General features: G+C 36.6%; 1 protein-coding gene across 7 annotated transcripts in view; it reads right to left on the bottom strand.

Moving 5' to 3' along the window:
* trpm3 (transient receptor potential cation channel, subfamily M, member 3) overlaps window positions 1-18,319 on the bottom strand; it is a 115,884-nt gene that overhangs the window by 62,856 nt on the left and 34,709 nt on the right. The window lies entirely within an intron of this gene.

Genomic DNA, 18,319 nt, shown 5'->3' with positions numbered 1-18,319 from the left:
ACATCCTCTGGGCACAGTAAGAGAGAGAGAGGATTGTGTTACGTAACCCTCTCTCTATACCCACTTTACTTCTGCCAGCTACCCTAGCTCTCCACTGCGCCCAGTCTGTTTCCTTTGAACCCAGCTTCTGTCATCTGCCAAGGGAGAGAAAGAATAGAGACAGGAGACTTTGGGATAGACCTAAGCCTCCAGCTGAGAGCCTCTTCATGATGATGTATGTAATGACTGAAATGCAGTGAGACAGAGGTCTGGGTAAACACAGCTCAGACTGGCTTCGGTCACACACTCTTTGCTGAACTGATCACACTACTGTCAAAGAAGGTCTAGGGCTGCTGTCCTCCTCCAAACATCACCTCACATTCACCTGGAAAGACTTGACAGTGCATAGAACATGACAGACAGAATAACCAAGCTGACCGGTCCATATGAAAACATCAGATCAGCGTATGTACACTTAAAATTTATGAATGGTTTTGCTTTATAAAAAAAAAAAAACAACTTTGTTAAAACAAGCCACTTGGATTTTAAATTATGAAACAACTGATAGCTTTCAGTCATGTGACCAGCTCAAAGACCTGCAGGGAAAAACATCCACTGAACTGTAGCACAAGCCTATGAGTTTTCCATCTGTTTCACAGCCGCAAATATTTCAAAACAAAGTTATGTGAACAAAATGCCATTTGCAATCCATATTAAGCACCCGCGGCAATATTTCAATCATTAAACAGTGCGACAAACATTGTAAAAACACTTAAAAGTGCCTTAATATTTTTAAAACAATAATATTAAAAGATCAAATTCAGTCATCATTATAGTAATGATGTATAGTTTACATAAGCAAGCAATATGGAATATGAATGCAATCCGCAATCCGAAATTTTGTTTCATTGTTCAATTTAATATGAAACTTTGCACATTGTGTTTATATTCTGGGTTCATATGCTTGCCTGTAAAAAAATACACATAATCAATAGGGTGTTTACTTAATTTCACCTTTTAATATCTGCATTTTACTACATTACTAATGCAAACTGCATAAAAATGACTGGCGGACAGTGGAGCAGTGGTGTTTGATAATGAAGGGCCTACTTTGCATCAGCAACACTGACTCAATGAAAAACACAACTTCTTTCTTTGCCTGAACATTTGGGCGACGTTATGCAAATATTTCCACATAGTGATGTAGATATGTGTGGGCATGTTAGAACAAGCCATTTCAGGAGGGCGTGGACCAGTCTTAACTTTTATAAAGAAAATCTCTTTGGATTTGAGACTTAAGTCTTTGCAACTTTACAGATCTTCTTTATGTACCAAGAGCGTGTAACAGTCCAAAGAGAAAGGAAAATTTGAAATTGCATCATATGACCCCTTTAAAATGTAATGTTGTACAACACTTAAACACTATATTATAATTATTATTTTCTGTGTACAACTGACGAACTTAACATAGGCTGAAAGTAGCAAGTTAACGTTAATTGTGGGGCTGCTGCTCGGTATAATAGTTCTCAAGAACATTGTTAATTGGTAAATTATTTAGCCTAAGCTACTAAAACGAATACCAAAACTTAACATGAACTGTTAAAAATTAAAGCAATTTATGCAAAAAAACAATTTGGAAAGCTTGCATCCTGCACGTTTCTTAACTTGACCACCTTCTTCCATATGCATACATTTTCTGTTCTGATCTCAACATGTTTGGGCAAACTAGCCTATTGAGTAGGCACCAATCGGAGGCCGCATTTTTATGATGTCATCATGTAGACTTCTAACAAAGTATTTTAAAACTACAAAAATACAAAACACTGAAGTATTTTGATAAAATACGAAGACAATTTCATCAACCTTATCAAATACAAATTACAAAATACTATTTTGTATTTGAAATACATGTATCATAAATACTGCCCACCCCTGAATATTTGAAATACAAAATAAGCTTTTGGACACAATCTGGTTGTCAGATTGTAACATGTTCATTGTTAATGTGTCTTCTGTTAGTACACATTTGGTGAACTCGATGAATTGACTTTAAACAGTACAGCCACAAAAATGACCATGAGACCAGCTGGTTGAAAAGAACTGCAAAAATAAAAAAAGTTCTGAAAAAACATCTACGGTCCTATCATACACCTGGTGCAATGCGGCGCCAAGCGCAAAGCAAGTGTTTTTTGCTGACTGCATGACGCAGTTATCATTTTCATGTACTGTGCTACGTTGTTTAAATGGCAAACGCATTTGCGCCCATGGGGCGTGCTGGTCTGAAAACGAGGTGTGTTCAGGGATGTTGTTATTTTGAGGCAACTGAAATAGACTGAGCCACAGACCAACTGAAACCTGGTCTAAATTCAATGGCACAATATTTGTTTGTTGATATTTAAAGAACACACTAGTAATATGCTCCTATATTATTACACACACGGGGACTCAAAGCAGCAAGCAAAAAAGGCAAATATTAAAAACAAAAGGATTACTATTTTTGTCAGGGGGATTTGGCATGAAATTCGGCATGTCTGAATATCGGACACTGGAGACGAGAGATCCAAGAGCAGTGTTTATTGGGTAATCCAAAAATCTAATCCCAAAACAAGCAGGAGGTCAAAACCATGAAATCAGACAGGAAGAAAACCAACAGGAAACAAGAAACGAGGAACACGAGGAACACGAGGAACACGAGGAAACTGGGTGACAGAAAATAAGGACTCCATGACACAGACAGAAAACAGACCGGTTAATATAGACAGGATAATGACGATGAAAGCGAAAGACAGCTGAGTGCAATTAACAGGTGTGCAATTACCGTGATGAAGGGACAAGGCTTTGTGGGAAATGTAGTGCCTGCGGTGAGGTACCTATGGGGAAGTGAGACCACTAGTGGACACCCAGGGAAACACAGACCAGACACCTTGACAATGTCCCATAGATTGTCTGCTCGCATGCTTTAACCTCACACGGGCAGATCCGTTTCCTCTCTGGAGAAGCGTTCAGTATTTGCTCTTGCAAATTCCACCATGTAAATAGTGAATCTACCATGTTGCAAGCGCAATGGGCTCTTAAAAGGAATGGGAGATGAGACTCAGATTAGTTTATTAAGAGATTGGTACAAACCTTTTGGACCATGCGCCTGGCACGCCGACCACTTTTTCTGTCGTTAAACTAGCAAAAGTGATTCGGACACACCCTAAGTGCACCTGCATCAGGCGCTTCAGACCATGCACTTAGATCATTAAAATAGGGCCCATAGTCTCATTGGTTTGCAAATACCAATTGGTTTGATATTTTGTTTTCAGTGCAAATCCATACTTTTTTGAGTGTGTTTCCTTAGTAATACCAATACCTTGTGTTCATTTTATCCAAATGTAAGATGAAGAGACTGTGCTGCAATTTTTTTTGTGTAAAAAATCCTAAATTGCTATGGAAACAGAAAGTTCTGTCAGTACATATCAGTATAATGATTTTCTAAAATCCCACACACACATAAGGATGTTTCTTCAACTATGTGCACTTTTCTGGCTTAATTTGTTCTAAAAGTTTAGCCAGAAAAACAGTGGGGAAAAATAAATGCATGGGAGTTAAATCTTTTCAAGATACTTGTATTGTTTTCTTTAAAACAAAATGTAAGAATCATACATTTACCCACCCAAATATAACAAATCCATTTTGCCAAGTTTCACAAACATATGACTTGTTCAACATTTACATGGAGATAACCATAATATCAGGAACAAACCATCAGGTTCTCTCTGTTCATTGGAGTCACTAGACTCTTCATTAAAATGATGGTCCGGGGGCTCTTATCAATCTTTCTGTCAGACATCTAATAGAGGTGTCACTCTCTGTTGCCTGCTGCTGAAAGACCCTGTTATGTCACATCTATGGAAATCAACTCTTTACACTCACTTTCATCAACAACAGAAAGGTAACAGCGTTACCACAAAATGCCTGATCTTATCTCTCTAGTTTCTTGAGAAAATGTTTCCTGCTTCACATCAGAAAGACAGCTTCTAATTACCTGATGACCCTAGTCCAGTCTTAAAAACTATCAACCTCTCTGTCTTGTGTTGATAAAGTGAGGTAGCTCTTTACAGTCATAGCCATGGGTGTTGCTAGGCCATTTTTAGGGGGGGCTATATACACACACACACACACACATAGGTGGACCTAAAAAAAAATATAATGAAAAAGCTCTTTTTTTGTAATTTAATTTTAACAAACAGACGTTCTTATATTCTAGATTCAATGCACACAAACTGAAACATTTCAAGAGTTTTCTTGTTTTAATTCTGATGGTTATGACTTACATCTTAGGGAAATAAAAAACCTGCATTGGAGATTTTGAAAATTTCTGTTTTGTAAATCTTTTTTTGATTGATGAATTTCTTGATATTATTTTTATTTTATTTTCCTAAACTGTAAGTCATAACCATCAGAATTAAAACAAAAAACTCTTGAAATATTTCAGTTTGTGTGCAATGAATCTAGAATCTAAGAAAGTTAGCTTTTTTGAATGAAATTACAAAAAATTAAGAACTTTCCAATTTTCTATTCAAATTATTTGAGTTGCACCCGTGTGTGTGTGTGTGTGTGTGTGTATACTGTCATCCATGAGTGTATACATTTTTTGTATTATAAACGATAAACTATGGTCAATTTCTTTTTGGCCCTCTTGTAAAGTTAGTGAAATGTCACTTAATGCCTTTCTCATTCTCACCCCTCGATATAAATGCATATACTTTATTAGTGGTGGGCATAGATGAATTTTTTTTTAAACTAGATTAATCTCACTGTAATCTTGGAATTAATCTAGATTAATCTAGATTAAAATGGCTCATTTGAATTCAGGCGAAGGCATTCAGAATATGTGTGCTACCCAAATAAAATAATGACTAAAAGTAACGCTCAAGTCAGGTGGTGCATTAGACAAGGGGCTCATCTCCTATTTCCAAAATGCATCACAAACTGCTTGAGAAAGCTGTAAACTAATTCCACATAGCACAAGGTGCAAACAACCTTACGCCTGTTTCACACATAATCCGTCTACAGTGAGTATGCGTATTACGCACCCATGTTAATGGATTCCAGCGTTCACGTGGTTGCGGTCCGTCAGTGCATTCAAGGATATATATATATATATATATATATATATATATATATATATATATATATATATATTATAATTAGGGCTGTCAAATGATTACAATTTTTAATCAAATTAATCAGAATTTTCAGTGGATTAATCAGGATTAATCACTATTTGCAATTACACCTGAATCCTAACCATTTTTTTTTCTTCTGAAATGCATACCAAAAGATAAATAACAGGACACAGATACATAATTTTCATGTATTGATTCATCAACATGTGGTTCTTTTTTCTGAATTTCAAAAGTTTAACATTTACTTAGATCAAATTTACCTGAGCACTATATCAAACCATGCCATTTAACTACAGATAGTGTAAGAGTTTTAGGTGAACCCGTTGTTAAATATAGCCACATATCTATGAAATTATGCATAGAGAAACTCGAAAGAATGAACTCAGAAACACAAACATGTGCCACCATCACATAAGCAGCACTCTGGGCACTCTTGTTTTTGGGAGGTGTTCATTTGCTCTGCCACAATACTTTAGGATCGATATTTTCACGTTCTGAAGGCTTCAAGTGCCAGTAAAACCAAGTAAAAATGCATATGCTTTTCCAAACAGCTGTAATTTTCGCTGCATTGCATGTAGGCGTTCTGCGCATGCGCAGTGTGAAACACAGGACGCTATAACAGGAAGAAGCTCCAGCGTATCAACTACCAAAGTCGTCTCTGTTTATCGAGCTTCGCATAGATGTATTTGAGAGTAACTGGGGCAAAACCTTAAGCTTCTTCTGTGTTTTCGTCGCGGCGCTCGCTGCTGTTTTTTACTATCTTGAGAATTCAGAGATCGACGAGACTATCCTGACCTGAATAATTTGTCATACTGCGCATGCGTGAAATGCGTTAAAAAATTTGACGTAATTAACAACAAACAACTAATTATTGTCTATTTTTGACAGCCCTAATTATAATATATTTTATATCTTCATTTGGGACTGAGCCCCCCAAAATGAAAATCCTGGAATCGCCCCTGGTTATAGCATACAAATATCTTTTAAATTAATTTAGTTAAAACAAAGATATGAGAAATTACAAAAATAATATAAGTATATCACTAATAAATACTTAAATTATAAATATTAAAATATTAAATGCCATGTGCCTAGAAACGAAGCTAAAGGGTAAACAATCAATTTAATTCCCAGTACACTGTTCCCAATGCACAGCCTCTTACAAGCAAAAACATCAATTTCTGCTTGTAAAAAGCTGCAGGATATCAAAAACATTTTACAAAACTTTCATCAATCACTCAAATGCAATTTTATGCCTACTGGAGATGATAATGCTTGAGGACTTACAAAAAGTTTTTGTGACAAATGAGGTTTGTCTAAGCAGCGATAAATAGGCGTGCTGTGCAAATGGTGTGCGTCACGTAAACAACAATTCAACTTATTCAACATTTATCTTGAGTCCAAGCTATTCAAAAAGCTAACCGGAATCTACAAAGTAAAAAATATTATTTTACAATCTCATGATCAACTAGCTATTCCATCACAAACCATTAGGGGTTCACAAAATCTCAGTTCATTCAGAGTGACATTTTGAGTTTCCAAGAGTTTTTAAAACTCTTCATTTATTTTTAAATTAAGCACACAGTAATTTATGTTTAATTAGCTTTGCCATTCCAAAACAATTAAGTGAATATTCAACAAGACAAAATAAGACAGAAATTCCTCTTTTAAGCCAAAAAAAAAAAAAAAAAAGATCTTGGAAGGAAACAGCACACTATATGTTCTTTTGCCATTTCTGGCACCTCATTACAACTGCATTCCTGTCCACCTGAGCCTGGATTTTCAGAAATCCATTTCCTAAGAAAAAAAAATGCACCTCTTCTTGCTTATATTTTATTCTGTGACCTAAACATCATGACAATTCTCGCCCTGCGTCACATGGCCCTGGGATGCAATGTCCAATAACAATGGATACGTCTGTCCACACCAAAAATGAAAATGGTGGGTAATGTTACAGAATAAAAGTCAATCAAGACATTTTTGATGTGAAGTTCATGAAAATGGATTTGGGGCATCTGCTTTAACAAAGCTATTGCTAAAATGAATCCAACTAAACACTGATTCAGCCTGACAAATGCTTTCAACTACAAGAGTACTCTTTGTTTAAGATTTAAGGACACATACTGGCTTTAAAAGGCCATAGCTTGAAAGAAAAAGTGCATTTTAAAAGGAATCAATATTAAACTGGCCTTTGTGCATCTCACAACAGTCATGTCCTCTTTTTCTTTCTCAAACACAATGCCGTTTATTGATTGGCCGTTACATGGCAGGTTCAGGTTCACCTGTCCCTGTGCCTTCTCCCTTGGTGCATCGGTCATTGATTTTGGCAAGTCAACAATGACTTAATGTCTTTGCACATCAGAGGTGTGATGACTCCATTAAGTTATCACAGATGTATTTGGCACAACAGACTGAATTCAGGGTGACAAATAAAAATGAAACAAAATTCCTGACTAGGGTTGGGTATCGATTCAGATGTCCCGATTCGAGTTTGGTTCTCATTCTTTTTTTTGTATAGGGTTAGGGTTAGTTTTTTGTATAGGGTCCTTTTTTGAACAATAATAGGGCCCTATAAAATGTTCTTCTTATTTTTTTTCTGGTAATCAAATAAAGGCATAAAACATTAATTAAATTTCTCCTAATCAAATTATAATTAAACCCTTTTATTTTTTGGCAAACAAAGTGTTGCACAACAGAGGTTTCCTGTTAAAATTAAAAAAGAAAACAAATGTTATTATTCCTTTAAAAAAAAGATTTATTCATATGTATTAGCAGTATTAGCATTTTATTTTGACGAGTTGCCATGAGGAACTTGCAGCTCCTGTGTATGTGATATGACAGTGGTTTTTCTCAAATGAAACGGTAAAATGCTAATGAAATGACTCTCAGAGCAGGTGCAGATTATATTTTTGTATTCATATCATCATAGTGAGACGGCAGAAAGTGTCGTCCGTACTTTAGTACGTGTACGCTAGTAAACAAAACAGTGTATCACGCCATCCTTGATTCATTCATTGATTGCGGAAATCATGGCGCCTTATGAAATGGTTTTGCGAAGTATTGCGAATCACGTGTACGCGCAACTTGTTTTCTTGGTTCCCATCAACAAGATCTCTACCATGATAAGCGCTGAATGAATAACATGCTTTCCATTGTAACATCGCGCAAGGTAAATAAGGGTGACAATCTAGTGGAGAACAGTAATGATAAATTTCACGTTAATCAGATCTTGTTTTAAATGTGTGCTGAAACAAATACTGGAAAAGATTGATTCGTGGCTTTTGAGAATAGATATCGAACGTCATTAAAAATAACGATAAATTGATACTTTTTTTTTTTTTGGCTAGCACTATTCCAGACACATCTATTTTACACCACATTATTTTACAGAATGAACTATAATACAGCACACATTACCTTGTTGGATAGACCAACATTTCCAGTCACCAGCATATTTTGAATGTTGGTCGACCAAGCTAGACCAGCACAAAACCAGCCTGTCTAAGGTGGCCTTTACAGCAAGGGAGACATCACACTTTAAAAGAGCAGCCATGTTAAACTGTCATGCAGCAAACAACAAGAACAGAAGTACACAACAGACATCTCCTGTACAATTCAAATTATTGTTGACCTTTCAGTTTATCAATGTTACAAAGTACTTGCGCAAACTTAAACAATTTAATGCTCCAAAGGCAAAGTTAACTTTAACATTACAAGAACTTTATTTAATGACTCTCTCCACTTATAAGGAAACTATTCTTCAGCGAGTCTAAAACAGTAGGAACCAGCCAGTGTCTACGCTGTAGGTTCACTGGTTCATTCACTCCATCGATATAATATGCCTGAATGAACATAGAGCTACTTTCTCAAATTAATTACATGTGAAGGTAGGCAGCTGTGGGAGGAAAAGAAAAGGAAAAGCATGAAAGGAGTAGGTGATAATAACTCGCTTTTCGTGACTAAACTCATTGAAACATGTTGATTTAGCACAAATCATATATTGACTGCAAACTTCATTGGTGTAGACCCGAGTGGGTTCATCTAAGCAGGTTTAGCTATTAGAATTGGAGGTACAGATACAAGTGTGTGGGTTTTTCTGTGAGCTGAAAAGCAGAATTGTCATCAATAGATGAGGTTAATGAGGTGGTTCAGGAGGTGATTCACCCGAACTGAGCGTTGTGCCTTTCAGTTCTCTCATTCAGGGTGTTTTTCAGTTTTAATGCATGATCCATACAGATCAATGATGGAATTATGTAAGTCTATACAATAGAGTATCCACCTCCTCGAGTTAATATTTTATTCATCAATATTTCTGATTTATTCATATTCCTCCCACTCATTTTCAGATTAGCGGACGGCTGTTGCTTCATAAACATCCCATAAAATGGTTGAAAGCACCTGTTATGTCTACAGTGATCATTAATTAGTCAGATGAAATAACAGTATCTTTGTTAAGTGATGCAAAGTGATTCACTAATGCGATCTAAAGCATGCTGTGTTTTGAAAGACAGTAGCATCATGTTTGATTTTCTAGGACATTTAGCACTAGCAAGGTATCTGCAGGATTGATAGAATTAAATTAAAATCTTTTTTAGCCAACAAAATAGTTGCCGTGGCCTCCAATTAACCAATTTTTTTTTTTAACAAACTATGGCTACATTTAAAATCTTCACAAATTATAAATGACAGATTTATTTACAACTACATGAGGTCTGAAATAAAATAAAATACCAAGCAATCCCTGCTGACGCAATTATAGTGTGAATGAGCATTTACATCAAAATCAGTCAAGTCAAATCAAATCACTTTTATACTTCTGATGTAATTGCACAGCTCTGAATTAAAAACAGACTTGCCTTAACACTACATTAGTGGAAGGCAGTAAAATCCTGAAACATATTCCAAGCTCTTCGTGCTGGCAGCCAAAATTCACAATTATTTTATTTGTGATAAATCAGCTCTCCACAGGGAATAGCTGGAGCTCATCTTCCCTATGAGCTGAAAGATTCTCGTCATTAATTGTTTCAGTATTGCAATACTTTCTCTGATGGCATTTCGGCTCAACACATTATCATAATTTCTCCTTGAGCAAATTTGAAAGAAGTCAAAGTCAGCATCCATTAATCTTTAAAACCTAAAAAGTCAAAGTATGTGCTTTGTTTTTAGATAGCACCAGAATTACAGTACTGTATAACTTTCAAAAGCATATTATGATCCTCACACTGCATTTCAATCAATAGCCTCCGCCCTGAGAGCTTTGGCTGATAAGTCCACATTTTCTCAATAGCAGTCACCACCCGTTTCAAGCTCAAGGCACATAAGAAGCACAGCTCAAATCTCTTTTTTTTTTTTTTTTTTTTTTTTTTTTTTATTATATGGCCAAAAAGTATATATAATTGTTATTGCCATAGATCAGTCTTAGACATTCTGAAATGACTGGTACTTTTGGACATTTGCTAGAATTTCCTCATATTCTTTGCAGGCTGCTTTACAGAGTTTCTGTTGCCTTTTGTCTTTGTTTTTGTGCTTCTATGCTTGAAATTTAGCTCCTGTCAAAGCTGGCATTTTCACTTGTGATTTCATCAACTGATGTCACAATGTGCAATGACTGTGACATTTGTTCAAGACTCTTAAAAAAAAAAGATCATACCAGTATATTGCGAATGATTAAACTTGGCATCACACCTGAAACTGTATATTCAGCCAAAACCATTTGCTCATTAGTAAGTAAACTGTTCAGTCTGGAACTTAAAAGTAAAAACTTATGCACCAATGCTAATGAAACAGGCTTTTGCATTTGGTGCACACTTTTGCATAATAATAATAAGCTTAGGGGAAGATAACATGTCACATTACAATTAAGCGGTGTGCATAAAGGACAGCAGATAAGAGTGTATCTATCTATCGACTTCCTGTTTTCTGCCCACTGGTCACAAATCAGCAGCTGCACTGATTGACTCAGATTGGTCCTGTCATGCTGTCAGCCGAAAGGCTGATAATGAAGTGTCAGAGTCATAAAGGCTTAAAAAGAGACAGGCTGGTGCAGAGCGGGTGTCACCAGTGCTAAAACGCTGAAATAACACCTCCTACAAACAGAAAATCCTCACCTCACTAATGGAGAAAGGGCTATCCTGAATCATCTCATATTCAATATTCAGCTCTTCTCTAGCCTTACAGAAAAGTACTGTGGCCATACTGTGAAACAAGTCTGAATCAGCATGTAATATTGTAAGCCAAGACACTAAATTATTACTATATTCATATCATTTTATGATACTGCGATGGGCTTCAAACAATATCATGATTAATATGGTACACATAAAATGATAACAAATCAACTTTCATTATTCAGTGAACAGCAAGCTTTTATTTCGTAGCTCCACACATAAATTATCACATCTCTAAAGCAACTCATGGGAAAACATATAATAGAGAGAGCTATACAAAAAGTGGTGGTAAATCTTACATATCTCTACACTTATGACTCACTAGTGGAAGAAATCAAATGCTAAGCCAATCCGATAACTTCAAGAATGAACACTTAAGACTTCTCTGCCAGCCCATTCCCCTGTTGGATGCTAAATGACTCACTGGTGGAGCAGGGAATACCTATAGGGTGCCAAGTGTGTTGCAAACGACTGCAATAGGTTTTTAATTCGATTTTCCAGATTTAGCTCAAGTGGGTCTTAAAATAGATGTGTTTTAATCATCTTTTCCATTTATTACCAATCTTTTCCCAGCTTTAGTTACTTATTAATAATATTTTAAGTGAAGACATTTAATAAATGAAATCTGATTGCCGATGTCTCTGCTTTTTGCACTGGCTCTTTGCAGCAGCTCAACTTCAAGCATTACCAATGTGATCTTAGCTACTGCTTTAGATTTACACATTTACTAAACATTTAGATTCAGATTTAACATTCAACAATATCATTTACCATTTACCTAAATGTGTTACTTCAGACTTATGTGCCCTCTAGAAGCTTGCATTCTGCAAGTGAACGTCGCTTGATTGTGCCATTCCAATGAAGCACAAAGTCACTTTTACGGACTTTTAAATTAAATGTTCCCTCCTGGTGGAATGACCTTCCCAACTCAATCTGAGCAGCTGAGTCTTTAGACATCTTCAAGAATCGGCTTAAAACACATCTCTTCCATCTTTATTTGACCTTCTAACTTTATCACTCAATATTCTAATTCTTTTCTTAAAAAAATATTTCTTTTATTTATTATGCAATTATATATATATGTGTGTGTATGTGTAAAGACCTCTAATGATCTTGCTCAATTCTTTTTTTTTATTCTGTTTTCTTTTTATTTATTATATTATTTAAAATCCCATGCTACATGTACTGTGTTAAGCTAACTGAGACTTGTTATAGCACTTATATCATTGCTCTTTTTGTTGTTTTTGATTGCTTCCACTGTCTTCATCTGTAAGTCGCTTTGGATAAAAGCGTCTGCTAAATGAATAAATGTAATGTAAATGTAAATGTAACATTCAGACTCGAATTGAATATCAAATGGCACAAAATTTTAACATACCTTCAAAGTCTTGGAGAAAAACTAAGCAATTATTTGCAGTACCATTTGATATACCTTAAACAATTGTTCATGAATAAAGAGAAATGCAAGGGCTGTGGTTTGTTGCTATGAGACTAAATACAGTATGTGACCCTGGACCACAAAACCAGTCATACGGGTACATTTTTTTGAAATGTAGGTTTATACATCAGCTGTAAAAAGACAAATCTATAATTTTCACCCTATACAATATATTTTTGGCTATTGCTACAAATATACCCCAGCGACTTAAGGCCAGGGTCACATATTTGTTTGATTGGTTTGAATGGTGTTGATTGTTTCAGCCAATTATTGGCATGAATATTGCAGCTCATAACCTTCCATTATATGACAGCTATGTATAAGCGAATATTCAGTAAAGACAGAAATTCTCTCTGTTTTATTCATACTCTGGGGATAAACATCCAGTTTTTGTAGTTTGCAGAACAAGCTGCTTGAGCTATTTTAAAAATTCATAATTCTAAATTTAGTTACTTACCAAAGTGTCCCAGTGTTTTCATGTGAAATCCTTTAAAGATTCCCCACAAAAAAATTACACTGTAGAAATCTCTTCCTCTATGCATGTGATTTTCTTCATTCTTGTGCATGCTAAATTTAATTTGCACACTTGGATGCATTTGATGCCCCAAAAGGGAGATTGGCAGGCAGATTCATTACTGAATGTGATAGGATAAATGTCCCGATGTCACACGATGTGACCTTTTGATGGAAAAGCTGTGATATTACAATCTGTTCTTGACATTGATTTGTGCTGCATTGCCTCTGTTAGTAGGACATCTGACTGATCTTGCTCTTGTGTACTAGCATGTATCAATATGATGAAGCACCACTGGCCATGCATCAAAGTTGAGGTAAAACGTTGCATTTTTCGTGGTTTCTATATCAGAAAATACCTCATTAATTTTTACAATCAAGTCCATATAAGGGTAAGGGTCAGCTGGTCCACCCAATCAAAACTGATGGAATATACGACAATACATAAGAAATATAACTTACATTGCTCAAGATAAGCATAGCTCACATGGACATACTGTACTTGCATTTCAGTTATTTTGCATATACTGTGCTGCAGTACTTTGCATGAATTATTCATGCCGTGGGGAATATTTGGAACCACAGTTCTGCCTCACCACAGACATCTCATTATTACCTAGAGCATAACATAAATATACAACTTGATTGTGCCGTCATTGTAGTTTAACAGTTAATTGTGCAGCTATACATTAAGCTATTGAAAAATTTGCAAACATTGGCTGTGATCCAAAGCCTAGTGCGCTGCCTCATGGCTCATGCCCACTGTCTACATTGGCAGCATCCTAAATTAAACTAAACCTTAGTAAGCAAACAGTATGTAAATCTGTAAACAGTTTTGTAGGGGAAAAAATATGTTTTCCTTTCCACTGCCTCCTAATATCCTCATTAAAAGGCCATGGAAAAACACTTGGTGTGATAAGTGCTATAAAAACACATGGAAATTCTTCTCTGCAGGTATACAGTATACATATACAGATCTAGAATTACTCTTACAGTGGACAGAAAAATGATACAGTATCAATTTACAGTGTATTTTCCAGATACTATTTTAGAGCTGTTTTCAACTGTGATGATAAAGAATGTTTCTTCAGAATTTACTTCACGATTTACTAATTAGTTTCCTCGATGTAGTCAAATGTGCACATGGTTACTATATTATCCCTCGATTCCAAATCATGGAAATGAATTAGTAAACAGTACGCACAATTTTAAATCGAAGTAACGAAATAGTAAATTGTGCATACGATTTAGCCTACTATTTTCTTCCTGTATGCCATTTGTGGGGCTCCGTAGAAAACTGTTTTTTAAATTGTAAAAATATCACAACACTACTGTTTTTATTTTATTTTCCGATCAAATGAATGCAGTTTTGTTAAGCACAAGATACTATTTTTCCTTTACATTTAGAAGGCATCATCATATTTGGCATATTCCTTGGCATCAAAACACTATTGCCTTTCCCACAATGGATACAGTTGCCCTTGCCTTAGAATTTGGACCAAAAAAAGTATCAAGAATAACCAATAAAGTAAGCAATGATGCAGCATAATTAAGTTACTATTTGGAACAGCTTTAGCATCTAATGGCTGAAAATGCATGCGGAGGCAGCTGACTAGGGTTTGGAACAGAGCTATCATCTTATTAAGGCCCAAAAAAGTAAACTTTATAATTATCAGGATGAAATTAGAGAGCAGGCACAGGATAGCGATCCACCCACTTGGAAATTTCTGTTCACAAGAGTGCCCTCGCCAAAGCATGAAACGGTGTCATGAAAAACAACAATGGTGTTTGACTGACACTGAATCGTTCTTCTTACACTATGCCTATTGCATACATGTCACAAGAATGGGCACTGAGCTCAGTGTAGAAATGGCATGGCTCGAAGGTATCCTTATGAAGGATGTCAGAATGCACCGGAGGGAGCTTTGACAGTAGTCCTTAGAGACAGCAGTATTTGCAGTCCTGTAAGGCGGCGTGAGTGATTGCTGCAGATCATGTGACCTCCGGCTTGGCAGTGATCATGGATCAGTGGTTTCAGGGTTAAGAGCCATCCAGCAACCAGAGAGACTGACGCTTCACTGAATCACTAGGACATGTGACTCTGGGAGAATCTGGAAAAGCAGATAAGACACGGCCCCAGCGAAAGCCACGGTACATCTGACACATCCACTTTCCTTTTGCTCGCTTTGGCTGTGGTTCAAGCTATCTAACACTAACTCTTTAATTCCATCTTTCTCCCATTACCTCCACCTCAAGTCCTTTGTCTTTATCTCTCTTCTTTCTCTGATCAAGTCAAGCCCAGTGGCAGCTGCTTGCAGCGTCACAGCGTTTATCTATGCTTGCAGCATTGGGTGGCAGCAGACTATATGCAATCTGGATTATATAGTCAAAAAAAAGCAACTTGTCACTGGGGCAGTGGCTTCAAAAGCAAGCCTCTGTACCTTATCTATCCCTAAAGGCTGCACTTTAGAACCTTAAGGGAGCATATTTGTACTTTTAGGGCTAGATAAGGTGCAAAGGTGTCATTTTATTTAAGGTCTATCTTGAGGCAGTTGCTCTTAATCGCAGGCTCAAAAACCTGAAATTGGTTCACAGGTCTGTTCTAATCAGGCAGGATTCCTCATTCCTGGTCCTGCAGAGCCACTTTCCAGGAAAGTTTAGTTACAGCCCAAAAATGTTGATCAGTTGAATCAGGTGTTTATGTTGAGTCTGCAGGAAGGTGGCTCTCCAGCACCAGGAGTGAGGTACTCTGTGAAGTCTTAAACAGCAGCTAAATGTAAATATTACAATAAAATCAACCACAAAATTGTGCATTCAGGATAGAAGAAAAATAGGTGCCTAAATAAATAAATAAGATTTTAAAAAGAATATATGCTTCTTTTTTTTTATTGGAAAATACTAATACAAATTTGTCAGTGTTTTATGCAATTCTGATGAAAGCTCCGCTTCAATTTATACATTTCACTTTTGGCCGTTTTAATGTATTTTTTTATTTTTTGGTCAAAACTGTACACAATTTTGTGTGTGACATCAAATTAAAGAGATCACCCAAAAATAAAAATTCTGTTATTAACTGCAGGGTGCTTTCTGACCCTGCATATACAGCAACACAACTACCACGTTCAAGGCACAAAAAGCTCAAATCTAAAATATTTCCAAAAATCCTTTTGATTTTGAGCCTAACAGTTTTTTTTAAGAGATCACACCAAAGTCTTCTTTGGTGGCTGAGGCAAATATTACTGCAGATGCTGATATATTGGACCTCTCTGCTACTCTATGCATCCCTAGTCGTCCCACTGAGCCCCAGCCGCCCTAGCTGTCCTTCGCCGGACGAGGTAATGAAATTGAATGTTGAAATGTATGTATATTATATATGTTGACAGAATATATAACACTGTACTAAATGTCTTCTCTTCTGCCAGGAAAGAGAAAAAGGGGTGACATGAGAGCATGAGTGGCTGTGGGCAGTGGCAGAGGCAAGGCGCCAAGAGGCTGCTTTCATGGAGGCCTTCTGATCACCATGAACAGACTTGTAGCAGGAACACAAAGCCTGCGTCACCCAGTTCATGAGTTCACGTGTACACATAATTAGCTGTAGTATGGTAATGCATATTTGACGTGCTGTCCAGGCAAGGGCTCTGAGCTTGGGAATGGCCCAAAGAGTAACCCCCCATATATGTGTACAACAAACTCGAAGTGAGGAGATGGAGCGGAGGAGGGATGCTGATTCTTCTTTGTGGACTGCACTTTCACGTTTATGTCCATCTGTGTGTGTAGGGTGAGCATGATTTCATCAAGTAAAACGTTCCGGGATCAACATCCTTGTTGATTTATCTTGTTGTTTTGATCTATCATTTCCCACTGATTTTAGGAATATGGGTAGGGTTAGGTTTAGGGCTAGGGATTGGGTTAAGTCTTATATTTGGACAGTATAATGTTATATAATGTTGATCCAGGATTACTTGGCAAAATCATGGTGACCGTGTGTGAAGAGACAAAGAAAGACATTGTTTTATTCCAGAGGATATGTATGTTATAAAAAATAAAAATGAATCAAATATCTTTAATTCAAGTTTGTTATGCAGTTTATTTATAGGAGTTATTTGTTTAGTAATTAGGATATGTAACATTAAAGTATGCCCTGCCACAAAACATACCGATGAGTAAACTGCAGCCTATGCTAAAAATAAATGGTTATCATGACAAAGCATTCAATCACTTGTGTTAGTGGGGGCAGGCAATCAAGTAACATCTTAAGAGGAACAAATTCTAACAACCAAAACTGATCAGACCAAATAGTTATGAAAGAAATCATGAAAAAACAGAAAAGCCAAAATATCTTAAAAAACTTATATTTTCATCATTGTGAAAACACTATTGTTTAAAAACTATTCTGTGAACAATTCTGTGGTATTCCTAGGGAGCCAGAATAGGGATGTGGGAGCCATCAATATCCCCCACACACTGGGTAACCCCCATCTTAGCTTGAATTAAAGGGACAGTTCTTTCAGCTTTTCTACTTTTCTACAGCTTTTCTGATTGACTTCAGGCTACAGGATGGTATCAACAGAGGAGCAGAAGTATTTAACAGTCACTGGCAGTTGAAATGCCAACTCCAACAGATGTGCAACACTTCTGCGTTTCTCTGAGTTTCCACACCGCAACAGCAACTTTTTTTTGCAGAGGCACAGACAGATGATAGTTTGTGTCCTTTTTTTTCAGAGCTCTTTCTATCCCAACTTCTACTGTACATTTACATTTTATGTCCATCAAACACACAGCTCTGATCACGTTGTCCTCCATTCTTTTGTTGTTTAGGTTGTTAAATGTTGTGTTTAAATGACTTTCCTGCTGGCGGTGCGAATGCAACCAGGAAAACAGCCTGAGGGAACCTAAAATTCCTGGGATCTACCCGACTGGCTAGTATCTATGACTTAGTTCGTAGAACTATGCGGTGCGAAAGGGGGCTTATGTGTGTGCGGTAGCATGTGAAACATTCAGTCCTGAGCGGTGAGGAAGGATTAACAGAAGAGACTCACTGCCAGAAA

This window comes from Carassius auratus, chromosome 30, assembly GCF_003368295.1.
Source record: "Carassius auratus strain Wakin chromosome 30, ASM336829v1, whole genome shotgun sequence".
In the NCBI taxonomy this organism is placed as follows: Eukaryota; Metazoa; Chordata; class Actinopteri; order Cypriniformes; family Cyprinidae; genus Carassius; species Carassius auratus.
The sequence above is the reverse complement of the archived record's forward strand: the minus strand, read 5'-3'. Positions and strand labels throughout refer to the sequence as shown.